Source organism: Felis catus, chromosome A1, assembly GCF_018350175.1.
Source record: "Felis catus isolate Fca126 chromosome A1, F.catus_Fca126_mat1.0, whole genome shotgun sequence".
NCBI lineage: Eukaryota > Metazoa > Chordata > Mammalia > Carnivora > Felidae > Felis > Felis catus.
In genome coordinates this window covers 203,650,840-203,678,437 of record NC_058368.1, presented here as the reverse complement: position 1 = coordinate 203,678,437, position 27,598 = coordinate 203,650,840, and the positions used below count along the sequence as shown (strand labels likewise).

Sequence of the window (27,598 nt, the reverse complement as noted above, 5' to 3'; positions counted from 1 at the left end):
GATGTAGGATTATGGAATAGTTAAAAATAGTCTGCTTGTGATTGAGAATTTGAGCTCCGCTAACAAACTGCATAGGCTTGAATCCTGTTTCCTTCACTTGCTACCTGAGAGATCATGTGCAAGTCTCCTAACTTCTCAGTGCCTCAATTTACTCATCTGTGAAAGTAAATTGTTAATAGTATGTACTTCATAGAGTTGTTATGAGAATTGTAAATTAAAATATGTGAAGTGATCAACACCATTTGGGGCACATAGTAATCACTCAATCTGTGTATTATTGATAATAAGGTGGTAGCAACCCATCCTATCACTCATGAAGTGAATTTCTAGTCTTTCTCATGCTCTTTCACACCCCGGGTGTCTCTTTACCATAATACTATTTTACCACAATACACTTTTTGCATAAACCGAGTTAGTCTTTTGGTCCTCTTTTTTTTTTTTTTTTTTTTTTAAGTAGAATGCAGTCCTACATACTCTAAACCTGGTGTTGCTGTGTTTATAAATTGTTGCAGGAAATATACCACATTTTAACCTGCATGTAGTTACCTTTTGTACCTATCTTATTTTTCTTAGATTTTAGACTCCTTGAAGGTGGGCAAGGTGTTTAATACATTGCTGAGTTTTGAACAGTGACTGGGTACCAGGCAAGTATCAATTAAAAATTCTGAATGTGAAAACATAAAAATTAAAATAAAAATTTTAAATATAATTGGGAAGGTCTTTTTTGTAATGAGGTTATTTAGCAGTCTTAAACTTATTGCACAAGTAATTCAACGATATTCTCATTGTGACTAAATATATAAAACAGCAAGTCTTCTCTTTCTTCTATCTCTACTCCGACTCCTTCCCTCCAAGATAACTGATACTACAGATTTACACCCCCCCTTATCTGTGTATTCTCATGCACATATTTGTGACAGTATATCAATTAAAACTAAAGTATTGAGTGATTACCACGTGCCCCCCTGGTGTTGACTACATATTTTAATTTATAATTCTCATAACAACTCCATGAAGTACATACCATTAACAATTGACTTTCACAGAGGAGTAAATCATCTTATTAACATGAATTTATTTGCATAAAAGTTAGAACGATGTCACCTTGTCTTGGACCTTGCTAAGGAAAACTAGTACTGAATAGGTCCTATGGAAACTCTCTTCGAGAGGGGCCCGGGCATGAGTCTTAATGGCCGTACTGCAGGACGCTGCAGTCTTCATATTACTTGCTACATTTTATTGGGAGGGAGTGAAAGTTTCAGAACGGACTGTACCTGTTGGGATGATCACATTTAAATGAAAAAACAGGGGTCTGTTTCCACCAGGATACTGTTCCAGTCTGTGGACCTGGGCACGTGTATAAACTCGTGCCTGCCACGGCAGGGAAGCAGCCTCACCCCTCGGTTGCTGTTCCTGCCCAGTGCCTGTGTGGAGGTTCGTTAATCCCTGAAAGACTGTTTCAGCATCTCAAAAAGTGGTAATAATGTTAGTCCCTACCTCACTGGAATTGGTGTGCAGGTTATAGGACATAATGCATGCGAAGAGTTAAGCCTAGTGGAGAGGGCACCTAAAGTGTGTAAAAATTGCCCACTTAAATTAAGTTTAATATGTGACTCTGCTTCCTAGAATAGTTCTTTGAGGACAGCGTCAGTATCCCATATACTGCCATGTGTGTGGTACCCAACTCCACAAGGCTGTGCATTGAGTTCATTTTTCTGTATACTTTTTAGGAAAGTACTATGGCTCCAAGAAATCACACACACCCTCATGGAGGAATTCTACACACAAAACCTATACTGCAGGAAGAACTGGGCCATGGGATTTCTGTTGTCCTCCCACGTTAAGACACTGCAGGGTTCAACTGCAAAGCATGATCCTCTCCTGAGTGGAGACTTTGTTGAAAGGGTTTCTGTTGCATTAGATGAGAGACTGAAATTAAGGGAAATCTAACATACACCAAGGGACCATTTTCCCTGAAGAATAATAAAGGTCGAGTAAAAGAATTGTGTTAAATATATGCTTGCTTTTATCTACTTCCTCAGCAACTGTCTTATTTTAGATGAAAGGTAGGGGTTTTCTTTAGAAACATAAAGTGTCAGGCATTAACGGGGTTTTTATTATTTATATTCTGAGCTTCATTATGATTGATGCTGTCTCATTTTTTCCATTATAAACCCCTTCTTCTCAAGGGGCTGTAACTCCCCCAATAAAAAGAATGGCTTCAGGCAAGGACTGGAAGCATTTGCTCTCAGCTTAGGAGGACTTTTGTTTTTCCAGGTCTTGAAAATGAAAATCCATTAAATTCTTTTTAAATTATGGGAGTGTTAAAAAGAAAAAAAAAACGCCTCAGAAATTACTGCTTTCATATGTGTCTCTTTACTACCTGGGCTCAGAATTGTTTTTGAACAGCTGCAGGCCCCCTCTGATTATATTAACAGTCCCTCCTTTATTATCTGCGATAATTCAGTAATGTCCATATGGACCCTGTCCACTGGCTTCCTCAGAGATGCTTGCTGGAGGTGGTTTGTTGAGTAGCTTGAAGGGATCATTTCTCTTTCTCTGATAGATGGCCTGGGTCTCCCAGAAGAGAGTGTTTCACTCAGCACATGGTCACCTTCCCTTAGGGAAACAAAACAGTGAGTTGCCATTCTGTGGGCAGTGCACTGCTGGTGGACATGTTACTCTGAAGACGACAGTGTGTTAGAAACAACTTAAAAATGTCCCTCCCTATTTTGCTCCCAGAGAAGTTCTGATCTAGAGACTATCATGGACTCAGGTTGTGGGCTATAGATAAATTCAGGCTGAAGGTGAGGCCCTGGAGGTACATTTCGGAGACTCTCTAGAAGCCTGAGGTCTAACCATGGCATGAGTTTGAGACTCTGGTTATGCCAGAGTGGTCCTGGGCTTTAGGATATGACTGAGGATGACCTCTGTAGGTGAGTTATACGTGAGGGTCATTAATAGCATCATTAACATTCATTTCTTCGTCTGCTTTCCAGCCAGTACTATGTCATAATGAGTATTTTAAAAACAAGATTTCCAGTAGTTCAGTGCTTCTGGAATACACACACATACACCCCCCCCCCCCAGTAACCCATTAAATTTTCTGTAGCTACTTTTGTCCTGAAATGGCTTAAAAGAGAGACAGACATCTATAGAATATGATACATTCTGGAATGTTCTGGAAAGATTACTTTTTGGAATAGATTAGGGACAGACTTATAAAGCGGTGACAATAAATAGTGTTGTCAAAGTTGTTCATATAGGCAAAAAAAATTAGATTCCTATGTCACATCATACAAAGGAAGATATAGGTCTTTTTTTTTTCCTAAAAGTTTTTAGAAGCAAATATAGGGGAGGGTATTTTAGAGAATGCATAAGGCTCCAAAATCATTATGCAAAATGCCAAATTTGACTGTATCCAAGTAGGCAAATCCGAAAAAAAACCTCACAAACCTCATGAAGGTATTATTTTTCTGAATTTTTTTTTTAACATTTATTTATTTTTGGGACAGAGAGAGACAGAGCATGAACGGGGGAGGGGCAGAGAGAGAGGGAGACACAGAATCGGAAACAGGCTCCAGGCTCCGAGCCATCAGCCCAGAGCCTGACGCGGGGCTCGAACTCCCGGACCGCGAGATCATGACCTGGCTGAAGTCGGACGCTTAACCGACTGCGCCACCCAGGCGCCCCATTTTTTTTTTTTCTGAATTATTTGAAATGCATATAGCCAACAAGATTTTATTACCTAGGATATGTCAATAATTCCTACAAATCAACACAAAAATAACAAATCAACTGAAAAAATATGCAAAAGATATAATAGGCAATTCATAGGAGAAGAAGAAGCAGTAAACTTAAAGAACTAATGTGCTACTTCACAAATAGAGTATCCATAAAAACAAAAGAGATACCATTCTAAAACTATTATGTCCTCAACAATTAAAATTTTAAAAAAGTGTTTATTTTTGAGATAGAGCGTGAGCAGGAGAGAGGCAGAGAGAGAGGAAGACACAGAATCTGAAGCAGACTCCAGGCTCTGAGCTGTCAGCATAGAGCCTGACATGGGGCTCAAATCCTCAAACTGCGAGATCATGACTTGGGCTGAAGTCAAATGCTTAACCTAGACTGAGCCACCCGGGCACCCCAAAAATTAAAATTTTTTTAACCAGATATCAGTGACGATGGGAGCAATGGGAACTGTCATATGCTACTAATTGGTAGAAAACCATTTGGAGAGATTTTGACAATATCCATTGATATTGAAAATGTGCATATCCTTTGAAACCCACACGTTTCACTTCTTAGGTGCTCTTGAGAAACTCTTGCACTTATGTATAAGGAGATGTAGACAGGAATGTTTATTGCAACAATGCTTGTATTGGCGAACAACTGAAATCAACCTAATAGTTCATTCATCGTTTTAAAATTTTATCCGTATTGATACTTATTTTTTGTAACTATTATAGAATATTCCACAGTATGCATATTTGTCCATTAATTAATTAATTTGTCCATTCTTGATCTTTGAATATGATCAAGATCACAGGAATCACTGTTGTTTTACCATTATTGCTTAAAAATAAAGGATTTGAGAAAAGTAAGAAATAATGTTAAGATTTGATAAAGCTGGATAATAGGGTGTAGAATGAGAAACTTCTTGAGGGTTTCCCTTTCCTGAGATCTTAGTTATCCAATATCATTCAAACTGTACCCTCTTCTCAGAAGTCTAACCCATTTAACTCTGACTTTTGCATAACTTTGTCTGACTTAGTAAATCTCCAAATATACTGAGTCAATTTGCAAATACTGTATCAATTTGTACTTGGTGATTTGTTACTTTCTGGTAAGTCTCCTGGTAAAAGAATAGTAGAATTAAAAAAACCTACTTTTTGCTGTTGAAATAACGATGAGATTGAGACCCAGAATATTTTCATACAGCTGTGCATTGGCCATCAAGCTAGATAGTAACTATTTTCAGAATGAGGAAATTGCTGTTGTTTTTTCTTTCCTTTATAGTCTAGGCTTCTCATGCTTTCCACAGTGTTGTGCACATTACGTAACAAAAATGGTCGACTAGGTGGCTACAGAAGACCAGTTCTGAGAGGTGAAAGCTTAGGCAGTGAGAGCAGGGTGCTACAAGAGGAAAACCCCAAGTCAAGCATGATGTCGTAGGATTGGGGAAAGGGGGAGAGGTGTATGAAGAAGGAAGAATCATGGAATAGAACTGTGGTCTGAGGCTTCAAGTATTTTAGGAAAACCAGATGGGAGACTGTTAAGAGAGACTTTCTGTAATATTAGCTCTGCATTTTCTGCCATCCATTCAGCCCTTGATTAATCATTAAGCAATATCGGCAGATGTACCAAGGGAAGGGGGACACTAGAGTCTCTCACCACCTCACCTACTTTGCCTTGAACTCTTTCCCTGCTTCTCTTCAGTTTAGTTCATTTTTTTGTTAACTTTATTTGCCATATTTTGCTTTCGTCTGTTATTACTAAACATTTTCTTTGTCCTAGTGAGTGACTAAAATTTGGGGTTCAAGCTGTTATCAGATACCGCATTTGTTTCTATCTTCTGGCGTGAGAGTTTCACTTCTATCCAATGGAAACATAGCTGCTGAGTCTGGTTAGCATTTAACTTACCAGCTGATTTGTGTATATGATCCTCAGCACTTCATTTTCTCAGCCATGGCTGAGGGGGCACCATTGTTGACTGCTGAGGGCATCAGTTGGTCTTAATAGAGCCTTGTATTAATTAATTCATCTCAGGTGTTTTGAAAACCACCTACGTGCCAGGAAACTCTGCTGGCACTGGAAATACATGTTGTAAAAGACTCAATCTTTCTCCTGTCCAAATTTATAATAGCCTAAAGGCTGATAAGAGGAGTCATAATACGATGTATTCAGATTGCTGTAGTCTCTTTCGTCAGTACTCAGTCATGGATCCGACTGTGTGTGTTAGCAACATGGACCCAAATGTCTTCTTTCCATCAGACAGAGTTGATACTACAGCAACTCAGAAAGTGAAACTTAAAGAAAACAATTTTTATTGAGAAAAAAGCAAAACCTGTAATCTACACCAGGCCACAGTTATTTACAAACATATATATTTCAACTTTTCTGTTTGGAACGGCAGCTCTCAAACCATAATTGTCTAATTCCATCTTCTGTCATGTGTGCATCCTCCTTGCAACCGAGGGTAATTATCTCTGAGTACATGAACCTAAAATCTGGACTAGGAGTGACTAAAACCACTCTGGAAGTGCTGAAGCCACAATACAAGAAGGAATGAGCACAATACCAGTGTGGGCTGTGAGGCATAAACACCAGGATCAGAATAGAAACATGAATCAGTGGCTGTAAACAAGCTCTGTTTTAACTTTGTTACAACTGATGGAAGTCGATTAATTCTCATTTAATCTAATTGTTTGAAAGAACCGTTTAGAATTTTCTGTCTTTAAGGTAGGCCTGGTTTGTGACGGAGGTGGGAGGCAGAGGAGAGGCATATTTTTTGGGTTTCTTGGGAACCAAAATCTTTATTTTTTAATAATAAACCCTTCATCCAAATATGCAAAATTTTGGGACGTAATAAAAGGTCAGTCTAATCTTTAAGTCATCCCAAATACTTTTCATTTATCAGGAGAGGTCAAGGTAAGTATGGTCCTTGCTGAGTGAGCAAAATGGGGCTCAGAGATGTTCTGTGACTTACCTAAGATTGCTCAGCTTTTTAGTGATAGAGTGGGGAATGAGCCTTGAGTTTTTCAGATGTGACTGAGGAACACCATGTGAAGAGACCTGGGGCCTGGAGGGGGCCTCTGGGCCATTCACACCTTAGAATCAGTTAGGGACCAGTTATAAATAAAGCCAACAGCAAAAAAACTGATGTAGGTAATTTAATACAGAAAATTAGCTACAGGTTAGAAGAGCTTGAAAGTGCAACCTGAGGAAGTTGAGGAAACTCCAAGATAAGCACCTGCAGCAATCCACCCTTACCCAAAGGTCTGGGGGGGAAATAGATGGAGGAGCTGAGGCCATGTGATGGGAATGGGAGCTTTGTTAGGAGGGGGCCTTTAGTGGGGGACAGAAAATAGGACTACTGAAGATGTTTCTGGGAGGCAGAGTAGGGGGATATTAGATTCTCCATCCGGTAGCCTACAAGACGAGCCCAGTGATACACCAATCTGCAAGAAAGTGGGAAACAGCGGGAGTCCATCCTCCTCGGGACACAACAGAGCATGAAGAGATTAAGGGCTGGGTCTGAGGAAAGTGACCAGCATGCCTTTTTCCAATGGAGTATTCCTGTGTTTAATCTCATACATGTGCTCTGTATCTCAAGGATGTTTTATTGAAGAAGGGATTCTGTATTCCAAAAGACAAAAGTTTAAAATTCATGATACAAGACCAACTCACTTTTAAGAAAATACTCTACATCTCTAGTATAGCATTTCTATGTACAAAGTACTTTTGGTTATGTTCCTTCTTAAGATGATGAAATTGTTGATGAATTTTAAATGAAGAAATTGAAGATCAGAGTATTAATAGACTTTCTCTGTAAGACATTGGTCTAGAAGATTCAGGAGCCAGGACCAGAAATCTGAGTGTTGGGTTTCAAATTTGCTAAAGCCACCGTTTCTAAATTGTGTACAAAGGCATTTTGGAGTGCTGCAGCAGATTTATAGGGACATAGCTGAATATTTTAAATTTTCAAGAAAAATACGGTAACCTCTTTTGGGCACTACATGAACTAATAGTTTAAACATTGGATTGCTACGTTCTATTTTTTCATGTCATGTTTTTGTGAGGCTGGGTTTTCTATGGTAAAAAGCAAGGACCAAGTGAAAACCATTTTGAAACAGGACATGGAGGTAGCTGTGTTCCTTTTGATTGCAAGGTTTGAGATATTGTACTCAGTGCTCAATAGGCGCTGAATTGTTAGGATATAAGTACTTACAAATGGTTAGACCCTAACTATTGAATAAATAGAACTGTTAGGTACTTACAAATGGTTAGACCCTAACTATTGAATAAACAGAACTGTTAGATATTTCTTTTAGCTTAGGATGTGCTGTGAAATAATTACTGTGATATTAAGAACACTGTAAACTGAGAAAACCTCTCTGCCTTGGTGACATTACCCTATTAGTATCCAAAGGCAGTGACATTAATAAATTGAGATTATGGGTTTGAGACTCTTGGTGGTGGGGAGAACTCACAATTGCCTGGACTGTTCTTCCAGAATCCCACAGCCTTATGACCACCATTTGTTTGCTTTTATACAAAGGGTAACATGGGCTACAGTAGAGTTTAGCAATTGAAAGCCAAGGTCATCCTTATAAGGAAAAAAAAAAAAAGCTATGTGTGTCCTTAGTTCTTAACTTGTACCTCAAATCAATGAGTGGAAATTCTGGAAGATAACTTGCTGGTTTATCAAACCCTCAAAGACCACATGCAAGACCAGTAGGGCACATCATTTCTAAACCTTCTGTCAGCGCTTGCTCTTAACTCAACCAGTCTTTGCTGTGTGCTCACTTGGGAAGCTTAACTGTGGCAGTTAGGTGGCCATCTCTTTAATTGTCACTCAGATAATAGTTTTTTTCCCCCTTCCAGAATGTAATTCTTGCAATGATTTTTATGTCTTGAATACTTCATCCTTATCTCTCTGTACAGACCTCTAAACTGTGCCTTATAATGAAAATTGCACTTGGACAATACATTCTCCAAGAACCATAGACATCTTAAAAGGTCAAAGAAAATAGGGATTGAAATTTGTAAGTGATGTTATTTAAAACAAAAATGAGTGAAACTGACATCTTGTGACATTATAGAGTGGTGGGAAATTTTGTACCTTGGGAACTAGAGAAATGAAAATCTCAAGATCGAAAGATGAGGGATGGAAATCTGAAAGAATTCAATATTCTACAAATGTATGAAAAAGTTCTCTTGTGGTGAGTTAGGATGGAACTAGAACTCCTAATAATTGCAGTGAAAAGACTTGCTTCAAGATTTTTAAATGTACAGTATAGGTACTAAGTAAGTGTGAAAACATTCTCATCCCTGGTTATTAATCAGAATCACTGATGGAACTTAAAAAAAAAAAAATCAGAGATCAGCGTTCTGTACCAGATCCGCTGAATCCCCTGAGCTAAAGGTCTTGAATCCATATTTTAAAAGAATAATTGATATACAGCTACTGAATTAAAGGATTACTGGATTAGATGCCCTCTGGTTTAGAACTGCAGCCCAGTAGCATTAGTATTACCTGGGGAAATGCAGAATCTTGAGTCCCACCCCTAGAACTTCTACATCAGAATCTGTAGTTGAGCAAGATTCCTAGTGATTTGTTTCAAGTTCCTGAAGCACTGGTCTCGGGGAGACAGACCATACTGGGATTCATGGTATGTTTATGCCATAGATCTGTTCCTTACCAGCTTGTACAAGTCATTTATCCTCTGCGAGTCTATTTCTCCAGCTAAAGGAACAGATGTAATTATACCTACCCAACTTAGCCCAGGACTGTTGTAAGGCTATGAGATGGAATACGGAAAATATGTGGAAGGACTTCAAAAGATTAAAAGTGCACTGTTTATATAAATTGATACTCTAATGTGGTCAATAGAACCACAGATTTGTAGAGCTACTTGGCTCTTCAATTTATTCCACCTCTATATTTTGAGCCACATCCTTGATTACTTCATGGCTAACCCCCACTCACATTCATTTAGCCTCCTACTAAAAATGCCCAAAGGTAACATTACTTTCTTCTTACATTTTTAAGTCATAGGGAAGTAAGAAATTCAAGCAAAAGAATAGCTCATTTGGTATCCATGGAGTGTCTGGTAATATACTGCATGTATGAATATAACTCCATATGTGGAACTTTGAAAATTAAGTATTTCAGTAAAGCTTCCTTGACATTAGGAGTTCTGTAGTCTCTCGTGGCTTGGATAATTAATGGCTGATTCATGGTTTCTTGATTAATGGGTCATCTTCTTGTGACAAGTTGCTCTGTGCCATTAGGAGATTTTAGTGCTGGAGCTCTGTCATTTGTGTCTGGGAAAATAACTAGAAGAGTATAATCTTCAGAACTTGTCTGGGCCCTGTTCTCCAACCTTCTTTGCTTCCGTTGTGACACCTGATGCTGTTTGGAATCTCCTGACTTTTTGTGCCACATTTTCTTTATCCCCAGCTCCTCCCAACTTCTTCCTACCCTTGCCTGCAAAACACATCTATAAGATGTCCTTTGCTATGAGGCTTAGCACTCCCTAAATACAAGCCTAGATTCGTCTCTAACTCCACTCCTCACTTCTGACTAGTGAGCCAGCTGTAACCCCAAGACTCTCTTCTGCCTCTTGTATCATGTCTGTGTGTGGGTAAGAGTATCTTTCTGCTGGTAGTTGATGTTCTGAAGTATGTTTCTTGGTACCTGCTGTGCTGGATGCTAATTCTAATAAAGCTCTTTCTGTCTCTTTTTTCTCTTTCCTCTCTGTCTCTCTGTCTCTCTGTCTCTCTCTCTCTCTCTCTCTCTCTCTCTCTCTCTCTCTCTTTTTTGTTTTGTTTTTGTTTTATTTCGTTTTTGCTTTGCATTTCCCCCAGTTGTATAGTACATTCGTTGCTCCATGTTAACTCAGTGCATCCTTTCTGCTGTTTCTCCCTTCTTTCAGCTCATTTCCTTCTAAGTCCTTTTTTAATTTTAATTTTACTTTATTTTTTTTCTACTGGGCTCAGTTACCATCTTTTGCAGTTAGATTCACTGTGTTTCCCTTCAAGCTAGTGTCTATCTTTAATTTAAGGCTGTGTTTTTTTCTGGCCATCTTGTCCTACGGGCAGACATTAGGCAAACAAAGTATCTGACCTCACTATTCCTGTATTTCTCACCATCATTTCCTGGATGGTGGGGGACATGGTTTGACTCCATTAGGGAACATTGTCATTCTGGAAGGTCTAGAAGAATGAGTGCAACTAGAAAGTCAGTAATGAGGAAATAAAACCAATCCACGCTAAATGATATTTCCTTTGAAGATTTCTTGTCAAGAAAGTTGGTCACCCAATAGGACTTTGAGAAACTGCAAAAATGTTGTGTGTTTATACCTCTGTATGGTCTCTGTTACACATAGGATACACATGTGGCATTTTTAGCAGAAGTTTCATTTATATATGTACAAACTCAGATTATAGTTTACAAATACCACTTTTTAGTTATGTAGTCATGGACTGATAGTAACCAACAATGTCAGCTTTCGACTCAAATGATAACAAATTATTATTTATATCGTTTGAGTTAAACTTCTACTGGAAAAATTTCATGAGGTCCTTCTTATACATGTTATTCTCTGTTGTCTTAGTGTTCAGAGAGAGTAGAAAATCTAAGCAGCAATCATGATAAGTATCAATTACTGAAAGATTTGAGAATTGAAATTCAAATAAATGAATAAAAGGCAGGTACATGCCCAGAATCCCACAGGGTTTTGATCACTTGCATTTGCATTTTATTTTAAACTGTGAGTATCATCAGAGAAATACAAATCAAAGCCACACTGAGATACCAGCTCACACCAGTCAGAGTGGCTAAAGTGAACAAATCAGGGGACTATAGATGCTAGAGACGATGTGGAGAAATGGGAACCCTCTTGCACTGTTGGTGGGAATGCAAACTGGTGCAGCCGCTCTGGAAACCAGTGTGGAGGTTCCTAAAAAAATTAAAAATAGAACTACCCTATGACCCAGCAATAGCACTTCTAGGAATTTACCCAAGGGATACCGGAGTGCTAATGTATAGGGGCACATGTAACCCAATGTTTATAGTAGCGCTTTCAGCAATAGCCAAATCATGGAGAGAGCCTAAATGTCCATTGACTGATGAATGGATAAAGACGTGGTTTATATACATAATGCAATACTACTTGGCAATGAGAAAGAATGAAGTCCTGTCATTTGCAGCAATATGGATGGAACTGGAAGGTGTTATGCTAAGTGAAATAGGTCAGCCAGAGAAGGACATATATCATATGTTTTCACTCATATGTGGATCTTGAAAACTTAACAGACGACCATGGGGGAAGGGAGGAGGAAAAATACAAACAGAGAGGGAGGGAGGCAAACCACAAGAGACTCTTAAAAACAGAACAAACTGAAGGTGGGTGGGGGGAGTGGGGGAGAGGGAAAATGGGTGATGGGCATTGAGGAGGGCACTTGCTGGGATGAGCACTGGGTGTTGTATGTAAGCCAATTTGACAATAAATTATATTTAAAAATAAATAAAGTGTGAGTAGCTTTCGTGCAGATATTTCCCAGAAACATTTTAATACTAAAAATGTGCCAACTACTCATACTCTGAAATTCTTACTGTCTATGACCTTGCAGTCCATCTTTCATGTGTATGGGGATTTTTTCCTTTCTGTCGTGTTTCCCTCTTCCTCCTCCTTCTCTCCTCCTCCTTTCTTTTCTTCTTCTTCTTCACCCTCCCCCTTTCATTTCCTCCTGTCCCTGTCCCTCTCCTCCTCTGGCCTAGATTGGTGTAGCTCATCTCAACAATCTCTATCTCCTGGTATTCACATCCTGGTATAGTTTCCTCCCATGTGAAACAGAGATACCTTGTGTAACCTATAGGATATTGTGGAAATGATGGAATGTGACTTCTGAAGCTAGGTGATAACACATTGTGGCTTCCTCTTGCTTTCTTGCTTTATATAACTTTTTAAAAATGTTTTTTTGTTTATTTTTGAGAGAGAGAGAGAGAGCACAAGTGAAGGGGGGCAGAGAGAGAAGGGGACAGAGGGTCTGAAGCAGGCTCTGAGATGACAGCAGTGAGCCTGATGTGGGGCTTGAAGTCACAAGAGATCATGACCTGAGCCCAAGTTGAACTCTTAACCAACTGAGCCACCCAGGTGCCCCTTATATGACTTTCTTTTGGCAACTCCAGCCGCCATTCTGTAAGGACACTCAAGAAGACTATGGAAAAACCCATGTGCAAGGACCTGATGCTTCCTGCCAACAACCAGTGGGGAACTGAAGCCCCTTGCCCATAGGCATAAAAGAGTGAGCACTTTTGGAAGCAGATTCCCTAGCCCCAGCCAGGCACTCAGATGACTGCAGCCCTTGCTGTCACCTTGCCTGCAATCTCATGAGACAGCCTGAGCCAGAACCACTCAGTGAAGCCGCTCCTGAATTTCTGGACCACCAAAACTGTAAGAAAATAAATGTCTATTGTTTAAAGCAGCCAAGTTTTGGAGTAATTCATTATATAGCAATATATAACTAATGCATACATACCCTACCACCGATGGGAAGATCTCTGATCCAAAGAATATTAAACTAATATAAGTCCCAAATCAACCTGCTAAAGAAATTAAGTTGTTTATATTTTTATGTGTCTTCAATAAAATCACTTTTTCTTCATTTTATATTTAAAGATAATTTAAAACTAAATGATAATACTATAAATTGAAGAGGGAAAGAATTTCAAAATCGTAAATACAGAGGCTATTATTTGAACGCTTTAAATAATAATAGTTACTCTACCTCTAAATAACCGGAAATTAATCATCTCCATTCAGGTTGACAATTTTTATATATATTAAAGAAACTAGAATAACATAATTAAGTGCCACTTGCCAATATTTTCCAGTTCTGCGTAAAGTTAACTGAACATATAAAACATATTTTCTCCTGCTGTTGACTTTTTATTGTCCTGGGCCTGTAGTAAATGCAAGGCTGCTAAGCTTAAGGGTATAATTTTGTGCAGGAAACCACAATAAGGTCTGGGAATAATTGCCACAAAGACTAAGATTAAAAGATAAAGTTAGCAAAAATCTTTTGACATTTCTATCAAAGTCTGTTCTCTAGAAGAAAAATTGCAATTATTTCTTCAGTGATGAAATTAATATTAGAAGAAATGCTGTTGTAGACTTCATTTTGTTGTATAGTCCAGCAACTTCTCTACCTTTATATCTGTTCTTACTTTAGAAAAAAAATAGCGTATTAAATATTTTCTGAGCCAAACCATTTAATTTTAAATGGAGTAGCCCTATCCCTAAGAGAGAAGAAATTAAAATTTCCAGTTTTCTGTAACTTGAAATATTTCTATCATGCCTGTCTCTTCACCCTGGTCCTCCCACAAAATCAGTCACCTCATTCCATTTTTCTTGATAACTTACGAGAAGTAAAATAAATTTGGTTCAAATAGTGTGTTGTTATTATGGAAGGATTCTGGTTGTCTCCCGGGGTGCCACACAGTGGCCCTAAGGCGGTCCTGCATTAGTTTTGTGACCCTCAACCTCCCTAAAGTGAGGTCCATGGGGTCTAGAGACAGCATATACAGCCCAAGAATACATCTTTTTGCATTTTATTTTAGAATGCTGAAGTTAGTATGAGGATTTTTTTGTAATGTACCTAAAAGTGGTCTGTAGTTCTCAACTCAGCTGTGCTGGAGATCTTTGAAGAATTACACTATGGTCCCTACCCCACCTGTATCTTAGTATAACCCCCTAGTGGAAGTGTGGGATGTACTTTTCTCACTCTCTCATAGACCGTCTGCTCCTCACACCCTACATGCCTGGTCTTGGGACAGTTCACTAGAACATCATCAGCGCTTTTATTTCGAGGTTTTATTAAAAAGATCTCAGAGAGGGAAGATCCAAAGACAGCTCCTCTGGCTAATTTCTTACCAGAAAACCTTCCGAATATGGCCTAACATGTTAACGTGAGAGAAATAGGAGTGAAGAAAGTCTGATTTCACGATAAAAACAAAGCATTTTTCTTTTCCCCAAATATTTATTGGGCATGTTATAGTCATGGAGCTCATGCCACATGCAGAGAAAGCATTTTAAGACTTATTTTAAGTAAACATTTCAAGTCTCTGAATATAGACATAAATGGTAAATAAGAATGCAGACTCTTAAGGTATTTATTTTTTTTCCAGAGGAGCCCTCAGACTTTATTGTGAAATTATTACTAGAAAGATATGCTGTTCATATGCAAAGTCAATGACCAAAGTCCAAATTATTGGGAGGCTCTGATTCGTGTGGTTTCCATTTCAACATGTGAATCCGTGTTTACTTGAGTAGGACCTACAAGTAAATGATGACTTGGTCACCATCTTGAAAATCCACTTTCCTTGTTCTGACTTTGTCCAGAATGACGTTCGTGTTGAATAGAGAAGTGGCAAACAGCAATTTCAGCTGGTTGAAATCCAAAACTCTGTTTTCCACAGACACATAAAATTAGTTTAGTGTAGCCAACATGCTGGCCTGTACTGCGGTCTGGGTGTGCAGTGTCGGCTTCTGTTACTACATCCCGTCTGCAAACCAGGTGCACAAAACATCATAAGGAAGTGAAGTCTGGTTGCTGGTAATTAATGGAGTTATTTGGTGAATGAAAGTCAAAGCAGTAGCAATATATTATGGTGGAGAGTGTTAGAGAAGTTTTCCTGAAGCTAGACTAGAATCTTGAAAATGAAAGCTTCTAATCTCAGTGAACTGGGGACATTCTTGCACATTAAAATTCGATGTCTGATTGTCAACCCTTGCTTAAAGAAGAGGGGAGGGGGAAAATAAGACTTTTATGGGGTGGATAAAATGTTCCCTATAAAGTAAGTATGGCAAAGCTACTCATTGTGATGAACTGTGAAAATAATGGCTCACTAAACATCTTACGGTGCTTAGGGGCTAAATTTAAGGCTGTGTCACATCTTGCTTCTCAAACTGTGTGTCCTGTGGTTAAGCATGGTTTGTGATTGGTGCTGGGATACGGGTTTTATTCTCCCATATTTTAAATTATTTTCTCTAGATAATCATGATTTAAACGATATTTAATGATGGAAATGTGACTGCTTGAAAAAACGGAAAGGAGTAGAAGTCACAGAAGACAGATAATCATGATTTATGTTGAATAACTATGAATACAATTTTAAATTATACAAAGGGAAACATCCTACAAACTGAGAATTTTGGGGAGGTTTATAGATTATGTGTTCATATGATACCTCTAAGCTTCTTGTGTCAAAGGAAATTGAGGGATAATGATTGCATTAATGCAAGAAAGGTACCCTCTTTGCATCCAAAGTCAATTGCTAAAGAGGAAATAAAAGCAAAAGCAAAGTAACGACATTTTTGCCTACGAGAAAAGTGTCATCTTTTTCTGTATGTTAAGTATGGTATCAAATTTCCCGCTGTTTTAGATAGACATCAATCAATTAATAAGTACCTGTCTGTCACTACTACGTCTTCAACATTGGACCAGACTGAGCTCCTGTGATTTGTAACAGAATCATCTGGGCAGTTTGTAAATGAAGATGGTGCTAGGGCACCAGAAACTTGCTTCTAATCCAGTTTGAGGTTCATCATTCTCAAAGTGTTCTCCTAAAGAAGTGAAACACCTAAGTCTCTCTGCAGAGGTGGGAGATTATGTATAGTTCAGGAGACTAAACCTTTACACCGAAAATAAAAGCAAGTAGTTGATGACAATTGTGATTCTCCTGAGACAACAAATATTACCTCCTATGTTTGCACTGGAGCAGTAGGTGGATGATTTAAATTCAGTTGATCAGTTAGAAATGACTTCACTTGCCTAGACTTCAATGCTCCACTTTTCTTGGTGGTAGGCTCTTTTTGAATTTGATGGCGATTTGACACTTTTGCCAAAGAATATGTTTTCAATTATGTATGTAATTTAAAAATGAGAAAAAAAGAACCCAACTACGTACCTTCAAATAATGATACATATGAAATATATGTAACCAAAATAGTATAAATATCCACTTTTAGCCATGTTTTCTTAGAGGAAGTGGGGGCACAGTTCTTTGGTTTCACTGATGGATGACAATTGCAGCCAAAATCACTGACGAAACTACCCACGGGAAGTGTTTAGAAAACAAGAACTGAAGAAGAGCGACACTGAAAGACACAATTAGGGGAGAATGTTAGAAGAAAAGCTGATGAAGGAGAATAAGAAGCAATAGCCAAAGAGAAGAGATGCCACAAGAGTAGCATGACAAGGACAGGGGGAATGGGTTACCAAGGACTGAGTAATATTGCTAAGTGTTAATTGAGGTCAGGTAAGATAAGGAGGGCAGACTGTGGTTGGCTATCTACGAGGAGTAGAAGTAGTTTTCAGGACTTCAGGAAGTCATGGATCTATAAGACTAGAGATTATGGCTTTTCATTTTTGGTGTTTGTGTGTGTGGATTTTGAGCTTCTCTGGGATAATAACAAGGCTCAGTATGTAAGAGGAGACTAATCCAGGAGTGATTTGTCCCAAGTGAGTGAGGTTTTGGGCGGCAATAGGTGATGGTACTAAGTAAAAGTGGCAGATTGGTTCTGACATGAGGTGCCCAAACCACAGGTGCCACGGGTATGCTCTCACATTTTACATCATAGAAAAATGCTATTAAATGAATATGCCATGTAACATTTATCAGAAAGAATATTGTAAATAGAGTATTTCACATTATCTGTTATTAAGCAACTTATATAGTGACATAATTTAGAAAGGTTTTAAGATATAAAAATCTAAGAAAATGGCTGTTAATACTGAATAAACATTATACTCATTTGGGGGAGTTAAAAAAAACTAATTCCTGGCAACAACCCGATCCCTAGGTTGTTTTCACTTTGTTGATGATTTGCTTTTGCTATATTAATAGAAATTCTTAATTTTAATGTAATCTAATCAACCTATTTTTTGTCATCAGTTTTTTCTTGTACCTAATTTAATACATTCTGTCCTTCCTCAAGGTCATGGGTATTCTACCTTGGTTTCTTAAATTTTGAAGTTTTCCTTCCACATGTCTTTAATCCATTAGAAATGTTTATAAATAGCATAAGGTACTAATTAAATTTTAATTTTCCTTTGTGGTCTTATTGGTGATCCCAGACTTTTTTTTTTAAGGGCTCAGCCTTTCTTGAGGGAGTTATAATTCATTTCTCTCATTTGTCTCATATTCTCATATCCTTAGATGTATGGGTTTGTTTCTGGCCTTCAAATTTAGTTACATTAGTCAATTTGGCTATCCCATTTCCATGCCATACTGTCTTAATTATTACAGCTTTACAATAAACATTGATGTTTCACGAGGGCTTATCATACACCATCTTCTTATCCTTCTTCAGCAATACTTTGATTATTTTTGTTTTTCCACATAAACTTAGAATGAGCTTATCAAATTCCTTGTAAAACCCTTTTATAATTTAGGTTAAAATTAAATAAATCCAAAAGTCAATTTGAGAAGTGACATCTTTAAAACATTGAGGACTCCTACTTATGGTGCAGATGGTTTACTCGAAATTCCTGATTTTAAAGTACTTTCAGTGGAGTGGAATTGATACACCAAACATTCAAGAAAGAAATACCAATTCTACACAAACTTTTCCAGACCACAGAAGAAGAATAATAACTTCTAGATTCATTTTATGAAGTCAGAACCTTCTAACAAAACCAGACATTACAAGAAGAGAAAACCATAGACTGGTATTTCTCATGAGGATAGATACAAAAATCCTCAGTAAGATATAATCAAATTAAAATCAGTAATTTTAGGAAAATGTTAATACACCAAGGTTGAGTGGGATTTATCCTGGAGAAGCGGGGCTAGTTCAGTACTCAAAATCAATGCAATCAACATGTCAATAATTAAAGAAGAAAGTCCATATGATCATATTTATACAAAAGAAGCAGTTGACAAAATTCAACATCCATTCATGATAAAACTCTTGACAAACTAGAAATAAATGTTTATTTTCTCAACCCAGTGAAGGGATCTACTCCCCTCCCATCCCCCACCCTCCAAATAGAATTAACATAACACTTCTTTGTGAAAGGCTGAATTCTTTAACCCTTAAGATTGGCAAAGGGGGAAATATGCTCCCTCTCATCTCACTACTATTTGACGCTTTGCTGGAGGTCATAACCAGTGCAATAAATAGATGCCATAGAGATTGGAGAGAAAGGAATAAAACGTACTGTATTAATAGATGAGATGATTGTCTATGAAGAGTATGCACAGAACCTACAAAAAAGTTATTAGACTTAAAAATTGACTTTAGCAAGGTCAGAGGATACTAGGTCAAAATATAAGAAGAATCTGTATTGCTACATACTGGTAATGAGCAATTTGAAATTGAACCAAAATCTAGACAGGAATTTAATGACTGGTCACTTATTAATTTAGTAAAGTCAGCTTATTTTTCTATGTATAGGATGTCATTAAGAAGCTTGGTCAGGATTCGACTTGGATTTTCAGAGCCCTTCAAAGAAAATAATTTATTCATTGGTTGGGACTTCCCATGGTTCAACTCACTCTTGGTGTTATTTCAAATCTCCGATGATGCAGTCACAACTCCGCAGTTGTTATATCCAACACAGATTGACAAGAACTGTTGTTTTCAACAACAGATCTGAAATTGGTTTGGCTGAGTTCAAATAATTTGTGGACAGAAAAAGGCATGTGATCTGCATCATGGCATCTCATCACCCAAAAACATATGCTTAATAAGTTATAAGGAAGGGACAAAAATGAAAAGATTTCCTGAACAGGAAGCCTGTTGGTGACAGTTGAAAAGACCTTCAGATATCTTGGAACCCAGCATGTCACTGTGCATTTCATAAAAAATGTCTGTCTTTCTGAATTGCCTACAGGATGAACCTGTTAATAGATAATAACTTGCAAGTGAAGCAAAATGTGGTCTGGTGATAGTTCAGCTTTTATTTACTTTTAACTTAAATGTTAAATTTTCTTCAAATCATTGACTTGAAACATGGTAGGTTCCTATCTCTTTAATATAGATTTTTCAGCCTGGGCTTTACAGGGCACCTTATATAATATGACAGTGCTATGTTCATAAGCTGCCAAGGTGTTTCTTCCTAGCTCCCTTGATGATAGATGTACCATTATATGTGCCTCCACCAGAGCTATAAGGCATTGAAAATTTTTTTTCTGCCACATGTCTGCAAGGCCCTCAAAAGAGGAAATAATTATTTTCAGGCCACCTCCATGAACTAAGTAAAAACATCTGGTATTTCTACATCAGTATAATGTAGACACACTAAAAGCGACCCATTTGATGGTTAAATAGTTATTTTAGAGGGCCATTATATATTCCATAATGATAGGATTTTTAGTTTTCCCTAAATATTTCTCTATATACCTTATTCATTTGTTCAAATATTTGTCTCAAATATTCTTCAAAGCTAGTGCATGTTAGACACTGAACCAAGATCCTTAGCTGCATAGGAAGCAAAGTGATATAAGATTATATGGAATTATTTCTAAGAACTAGTCAGCCCAGAGAAATAAAATCTTCAGTCAGAGGCAGTAAAATACTCCAATTAGTTCTCTGTACACACAAGTAAGCTTACCTTTTCAATCTGCTGTCTGAGAGGGTACCTATACAGAAGACAGTGTCGCATGGCCTGTCACCGTTCTATGGCTTTGAGTGTCATGCACAATTTTTTCCCCACTTTTTTCTTTCAGATAAGAATGCCAAATTAAATATGTAAAGCTTTTAAAATATGAAATGTTGCCAAGAAGATTAAAGGATATGTTACTTCCTGCTGTCCTGTCAAAATAACTTTAAGATGTACTTGAGCTGGAAGAAAGTGAGATTGATTTTAAAGGCGGTTGCCCTCCAGAGGGGTAGCATCATTTCAGAAACAAGAGAAAGTGAGAATTCAGTAAGTGAAGTCTAAGAACTTTTTGTCAGCAATGGTTGGTGTTCATGTCCTTGAATTCTGTTTACTCAAAGGAAAAAACAGGGTCAAAAAGCCCAGAAACATTTTGTGGGCAGCTTGTATAGTTCAAAACCAGTTTATTTGCTTTGGTGGCTAATTCTTTGTAAGCAGATTCTCCTGTTTTTCCAGCCACAGTAGCCACACCATTGCTCAGAGAACACTTTCTGTATTCTAATATTAATAACTAAGAGTGAAATGTTACCACAAATGTGGAGAGGAGAGGGAAAAACTTAAAACAAACATACTTCTTTTATATGAATGATGCCATTGGAAAAAGAACTTTATAAAATCGGAGGCAAGACTTAGGGCACATAAATGGCATCTATTAGTTTTTACAAGTTTGTTTTGAACTCACAATTTAAGTTTGGGGGTCTAGTTAGCAGAGTACCTTATTAAAAACCTGCAATCTGGTGATCCCGATTCAGATAAAACCAATAGAAATATATGTAAGTCCTTATGTGTTTTTACAGATGAATTTAAGTATTTGAACCATTTAGCAGATTTAAATGAAAATATCACTTTGATACTAGACTTTAGACTGAAAGGTCTTATTTGGCCAAAGGGGATGTATCTAAACCCCGCAAAGCCTTGTGATAGCCATGGGAAGATATTCTTGTTGAGTTCTTTGCATCTTTAGTAAAACAGCGTTTGAATCCTCTCGAGTTGTGCCTTAGATTTCCCATAACACAATACCAATTTTGCATTTATTAAAACACAGAATATGAGGTCACTATATCAAATTATATGGTTTCATTGATACTGAGAAGAAATTTTAGGACGTTAGAAACATCTTACCAAAGAATATGTAAGCTCAGGGGCTCCTGGGTGGCTCAGTTGGTTGGGTGACCGACTTCGGCTCAGGTCATGATCTCACAGTTTGTGAGTTCGAGCCCCACATTGGGCTCTGTGGTGACAACTCAGAGCCTGGAGCCTGCTTCCGATTCTGTGTCTCCCTCTCTCTGGCCCTCCCCTGCTCACGCTCTGTGTCTCTCTGTCTCTCAATAATAAATAAATGTTAAAAAATTAAAAAAAAGAAGATGTAAGCTTGGGCAATTATTAATATCTTTCACCTCGTGCCAGAGGATATGCCAGGGAATCAGAGGAGGAGGAATAGCAAAGAGACAAATGGAAGAAGCAACACACTATGGGGTAATCAGTATGGTGGAGTTTGGATTTCAGAAGTACAAGTTGTAGTACAGTGTATTCAGCTCAATGAAGTGTGAATCCCAGGAGTACAAGTTCTTGGTTTGGTTTGGAAGATATTCTATGTCCATGAACATAGAATCCTCAGATATAACATTAAACATTACATATTATATAACCTAACTTGCAAGATCATGGAAAGCCAAAGAATATTGCCTGATCCTAAGCTTAGAACACAGTTAGTCCCCAATAATATCTGGTTTCTCTGCTTCCTAGTGTTGCATTTATTATTCAGAATGGGATTTCTATTTTAAGCATACTGGATTTTGAAGTCCTTGAGGAATGAACTGTGTCTCATTCGTATTTATACTGTGATAATGGAATTCAAAAATATTAAATGGAAACAATTGAATTTTTGTGTATAGGAAGTCCATGAGGGGAAATATTTCAAGAATAAGCATGTTAAAAGTTACCTAAGCATTATTGATAGCACAACAGTAGGAGTACTGCTGGTAGAAAAAGAAATGGTTTTCAAATGTGGTGAAGGATTTCAAAGTCAGTGAAATATGGTCGAGGCGAGTTCTTTATCAATCACGACAGATGTTCATTAGTTCTTAGTTAACAACTCTGTAAGAACTAAAGATGCACTTGATTGTTGAGATCCTGTTTGCTCCGAGGAGGAAGTGCTTTTCGCGTGTGCCAACTCTAATGAACTCTTCTTTTTTCGTGTGCTGTCACATTCACGATCAAGATGATGGTCAGAAAAGGTCCAGACTATAAAGTTCATTGTTACTGTGTACCAGGCAGTGTCTTAGACCCTGAGGATGGAGCTGAATAAGACAGCCAAGGTCCCTGTTGCCAATGTCATTTACATTCTAGTTGGGATGTCAACATTAGGCTGAGACCTGATTCACTTTTTTTTTTCTTTTTAATATTTTTTTTCAACGTTTATTTATTTTTGCGACAGAGAGAGACAGAGCATGAACGGGGGAGGGGCAGAGAGAGAGGGAGACACAGAATCGGAAACAGGCTCCAGGCTCTGAGCCATCAGCCCAGAGCCTGACGCGGGGCTCGAACTCACGGACCGCGAGATCGTGACCTAGCTGAAGTTGGACGCTTAACCGACTGCGCCACCCAGGCGCCCCCCTGATTCACTTTTTAATTTTCCGTTTCACATGTCTAAATTTTGTCTCCATTCCTTTTGTTCCCAGCAAGACCGATAGTTCTATTTAAATAAATTGTCAGGGCACTCGGTGACTCAGTTGGTTAAGTGTCGACTTAGGCTCAGGTCATGATCTCATGGTTTGTAAGTTGGAGCCCCACACTGAGCTCCGTGCTGACAGTGCGAAGCCTGCTTGGGATTCTCTCTCTCCCTCTGCTCCTCCCCGACTCGCTCTCAAAATAAATAAATAAATAAACTTAAAAAAATTGTCATGCATTTCTTTCATGGCATTACCCTTGCTAGGGTTAAATGTCTAAAAAGCAAAACAAAACAAAAACTAGTGGCTGGGATGAGACCGTAGGTTCTCAATTTGCTGCTCTCAGTCCTACCAATCTTTGTGTCACTTAGATCAATTTCAGGAAATAGAAATGGGTTACTTAGGCATATTCCTAAATAGGAATGGTTGGAGAAACTCTTAAAAGAGAAGTGCTTAATGATCAGACAAAAATGCTTACTGTCAAATCCACAGTAGGGGCTCCATTGACACTTCCCCCAATAGCAAGTTGTCTTAATTATCGGTCAGAGGTGCACTGTACTGTATTCACCGCATAGCACAGCGTGAGAGAGGTCACAAGAAAAATAACATGTTGGAATTCTAACTAGTGAATGGAATTGATGAGGTGAAATTCCACACCTAAGGGTCCTAATTATTCTATAAGGTATTGAGATGCAGCTGAATCATTTTTTCCCCTGGGATTCGCATGCCCAAGTTGTAACGGGATGGCTTATAGTTAGGTTTCTGAATTCATTTATAGACCACTCATCTGTGCTGAGAGTGCTGTCCAATACAAACACAAAAACACAGAATTATTTGCTAACCACCAGAGTTTTTTGGTAACTTGAAATAATAAAATTCATAATTCCTTACAGAATTGGAAAAACACCAGCATAATAAAATCTTAAAAATCCAAGAAATATTTAAAAGTAATTAAATTACTTCAGCAGGAATTATTATAGAACATGCAGAAGATTAGGTTTCTCCAACTAATAGGATTTGCTTCCGTGTGCATGTGTGTGCAAGTTGCTTTAATTCACACGCACACAAAGGAAGGTCACATGATGAAGTAACAAAACACTTTCTTTAACAAGATGTATTGACCTAACATGAGAAACTACAAAGGATATTGTTTCTTCTTCAGTATCTGTACGTATTAAGTGTTAAATAAAATCAATAAATCCATATCTAACTTTAACTAGTAATATTTAGTAATTTGGGGTGAAATATAAAACATTAAAAAATGGAAAACTTGGCTGGAATCAGACTAAAAAGATTGTTTTATTATATTTAACATAAGGAAGATATCAAATAGACTAGTATTTTGAAAAGAGGATATGAGGATGGTCAATTTGAAGAACCTTCAATGCAATACATCCCCACCTCACATTAAGTACTCCAGGCAAGGGAGAGCTATATATCTACTCTCTGTTTCCTTCTAATGTCTCTTTACTCCTGGGATAACATACCGTGTTTTGAAAACACCTAAGTTATTCACCGTGGAAGGAGCTTGGCGGCGGGTGTGGGGGCTGAAGGTAAACCTTGATGTGCTTGAAACAGAAATGAAATGCTAGTTCACCTCCTTATATGGAATGACTAGTGTCTTAGAGAAGGCAACCTCAATAATTCCTGGAAGTAACAGGAAGATCTCTGCAAAAGGAGGGCAGGCAATAAAGAACCCAGATGTTTTCTAGCCTTCCTTATGATCTAGGGGAAGAATTTGAATGTTGAGAGTAAGAGGATGGAAATTGAAACATTTTTGTCTCCAGTGTGCAGAACTGATCTTTACTGTCTAGAAAAATGCTTAGAGAATAAAGTTGAAAAAAATGTGCATACAAACCCTTCCAAAATAGTGTATTTCTAATATTAAATGCTATAGTCATAAATGTATAATAATGTCTAAAACCTGGGAAATGGCACACTATTTCAAGAGGAAGCAAATAGAAAACCAAAACAAAATGGGAAGTTCTAAGAAATAACCTTATGCTCTGCATTTTATGGAGGGGAAGGGCTCACCTCTGGCCTCAGAAGGGAAGCTTCATTTTCTTATATAGAATGATATGATCATACTTGCATAAGTAAAAATACTTAATTTGGTGTCTACATGATTCTGTTGACTTGATTCTTTTATTTCTTTTCTGGAAATTATTTATTTTTATTACCTTTATTGGAATGGTGAATTAAACATTCTTTCTTTCTTATTTAAACTATATATATTAAGTGTGGCAGAAAATCCCAGATGGGATTAACTCAAATAGTTAACATATATTTATAAAAATAGCCATCCAAAAAATATATATAAAATTTATAGTGGCAAAAATACAACCACTCACAAATGTTAAAGGTGTAAGAACAAACAAAAGATTCCAATGACTGTACCATTAATTTTATTGTAACATATGTCTTTAATAAGAAAAATATCCATTAGGTTCTTGGACTGTGTGGATATTATACAAATATATAAAGATTATTTGAAAAATATTACTTTAAAATAATAGCTTTCTACATGATTTTTCTCTGTTCAAAGAATAATGAGGAAAGGTGATAAAGTAAAATATAATTGTGTGAAAAAGGGAAGGAGGAAATGATTGTAAGCATCTGCCACAGTGGGTTAATGTCAATATTGAAAATATAAATTTTTGATACATAGAGTCTAAGGAAACCGTGGACCCAGAAACTGATGGAAGAATTAATAACAGAAAGAACTGCATATTTAAAAACCTTGAGGCACAAAGGTCAGGCACATTCAGAAACCTGAAATAAGTTCTCCATGGCTGGAACCTATGTTTAACTTAACAAAACATTAGGGGCGCTTCTATAGTGGATATTGAGCCAGCAATTACAACTGATCTGTGGTCATGATTTTTAAATATTCCTGTGATCTGTAACTACAGATCTGTTAAATAATGGTTAGTAAATCTAATTTTAAACTGCCTATCAAACAGTTTGGGAAATTTAAGGGCAAGCCAATGTTATCTGAGCATTACTCTAATTAGAAGCAAATATTCTTGTAGATCCAGTGCAAATGATAAGAAAAATTAGAGTTAAATAAGAAACATACCATTCTGCTTTGTTTCTACAGAACCGACCACAACTCTAAAAGATATATAGCGACATTTTCCAAATACCATTGGTTTTGTTTTCAAAATCCTTGGTACCCTCATAAAAACAGTAGGATCTTACTATGCCACTATTCATGATTTGATAGAATTCACGTAGTGCTGTTTGATTATTCTTCATTAATTTAAGAAACCATTACTGGGGACATACCTTATGCCAAGAATGACCTATAAACATATGAAATACTCATCTTTATTAATAACTTTTATTTTCAGGATTATTAATGGTAGCAGTGAGTTACCATTTCACACCACCAGGTCACTAAACTATTTTTTTTAAGTTCTAAAAATACAATGTGTTGGTAAGGATTTGTAGGGATGGGAATGTCATGGAAGTGTAACTATTACCATTGCTGTGAAAAACCATTTCATATTACCGTGTAAAGTAATAAATGCGCCACATACCAGCAATTTCGCTACTAGGTGTGTGCACATCCTTGAAGACGTGTTACACCAGCAAAAACTAAAAAAAATAAACAAAACCTAGATTCTTTAATACTAGAATAATTAGTTACATCTTTATAAAACGGCAAAAAAATATGAACTAACTACAGCCAATTTTTCAACGTGGATGAGTCTCAAACCCAAATTTGGGTAAAATAACAAAATACAGGGGCGCCTGGGTGGCTCAGTCGTTTAAGCGTCCGACTTCAGCTCAGGTCATGATCTCGTGGTCCGTGAGTTTGAGCCCCGCGTCAGGCTCTGTGCTGACAGCTCAGAGCCTGGAGCCTGTTTCAGATTCTGTGTCTCCCTCTCTCTGACCCTCTCTCATTCATGCTCTCTGTCTCAAAAATAAATAAACGTTAAAAAAAATTTAAAAAAATAACAAAGTACATACAGTTGGTTTCTTTCACATGAAGTTCAAAAGTAAGTTAAACTAAATAGTAAGTTGCTTAGGAGTATATCCATATGTGATAAAGCTATGATGAAAAAGCAGATATTGATTATCCCAACACCCTTTTCCCTTGGTTCCCTTCTCCTCGCCTTAATGGTACTATTCATTTGGCTTTGTGCTTCTCCTCTTTCTCTTCACCTAAAATCACCTGTTAAAATCTTACCCTGTTTTGAACGGCCAAATTTGAATACTTTTTCTCCATGACCCAGCATTTACCCAGTCTTTTCTATAATATGTATTTATTATATTATCACATTATATTTTGTGCGAGATTATTTATCTACTTGTCCATGATTCCTTTTATATTGCTGCCATCGCAGATAGAGATAATTAGTCCTTGATTTTTTACAACCTCACAGCCTTTAGCAAAGTGCCTAGAATATGTACAAGTACTCACATTTTTTTAATAGAATTGTATTTTAACTGAAATTCACTTTATTATAAAACCCTTACAGCCTTATAATGAGGTTATGTAAAGGAAGAACACTTTGTTTGCTCTGTTT

At 37.4% G+C, this 27,598-nt stretch overlaps 1 long non-coding RNA gene across 4 annotated transcripts in view; it reads left to right on the top strand.

The window, feature by feature from the left end:
* Positions 1 to 27,598, top strand: part of LOC123380075 — a 355,918-nt gene that overhangs the window by 146,399 nt on the left and 181,921 nt on the right. The window contains exon 3 of one of the 4 annotated variants that reach the window (XR_006585328.1): positions 1,731 to 3,501. The exons of 2 other annotated variants lie outside the window; for them this stretch is intronic. This is a non-coding gene — a long non-coding RNA (uncharacterized LOC123380075). One more of the 4 variants, XR_006585330.1, reaches the window with a different exon arrangement.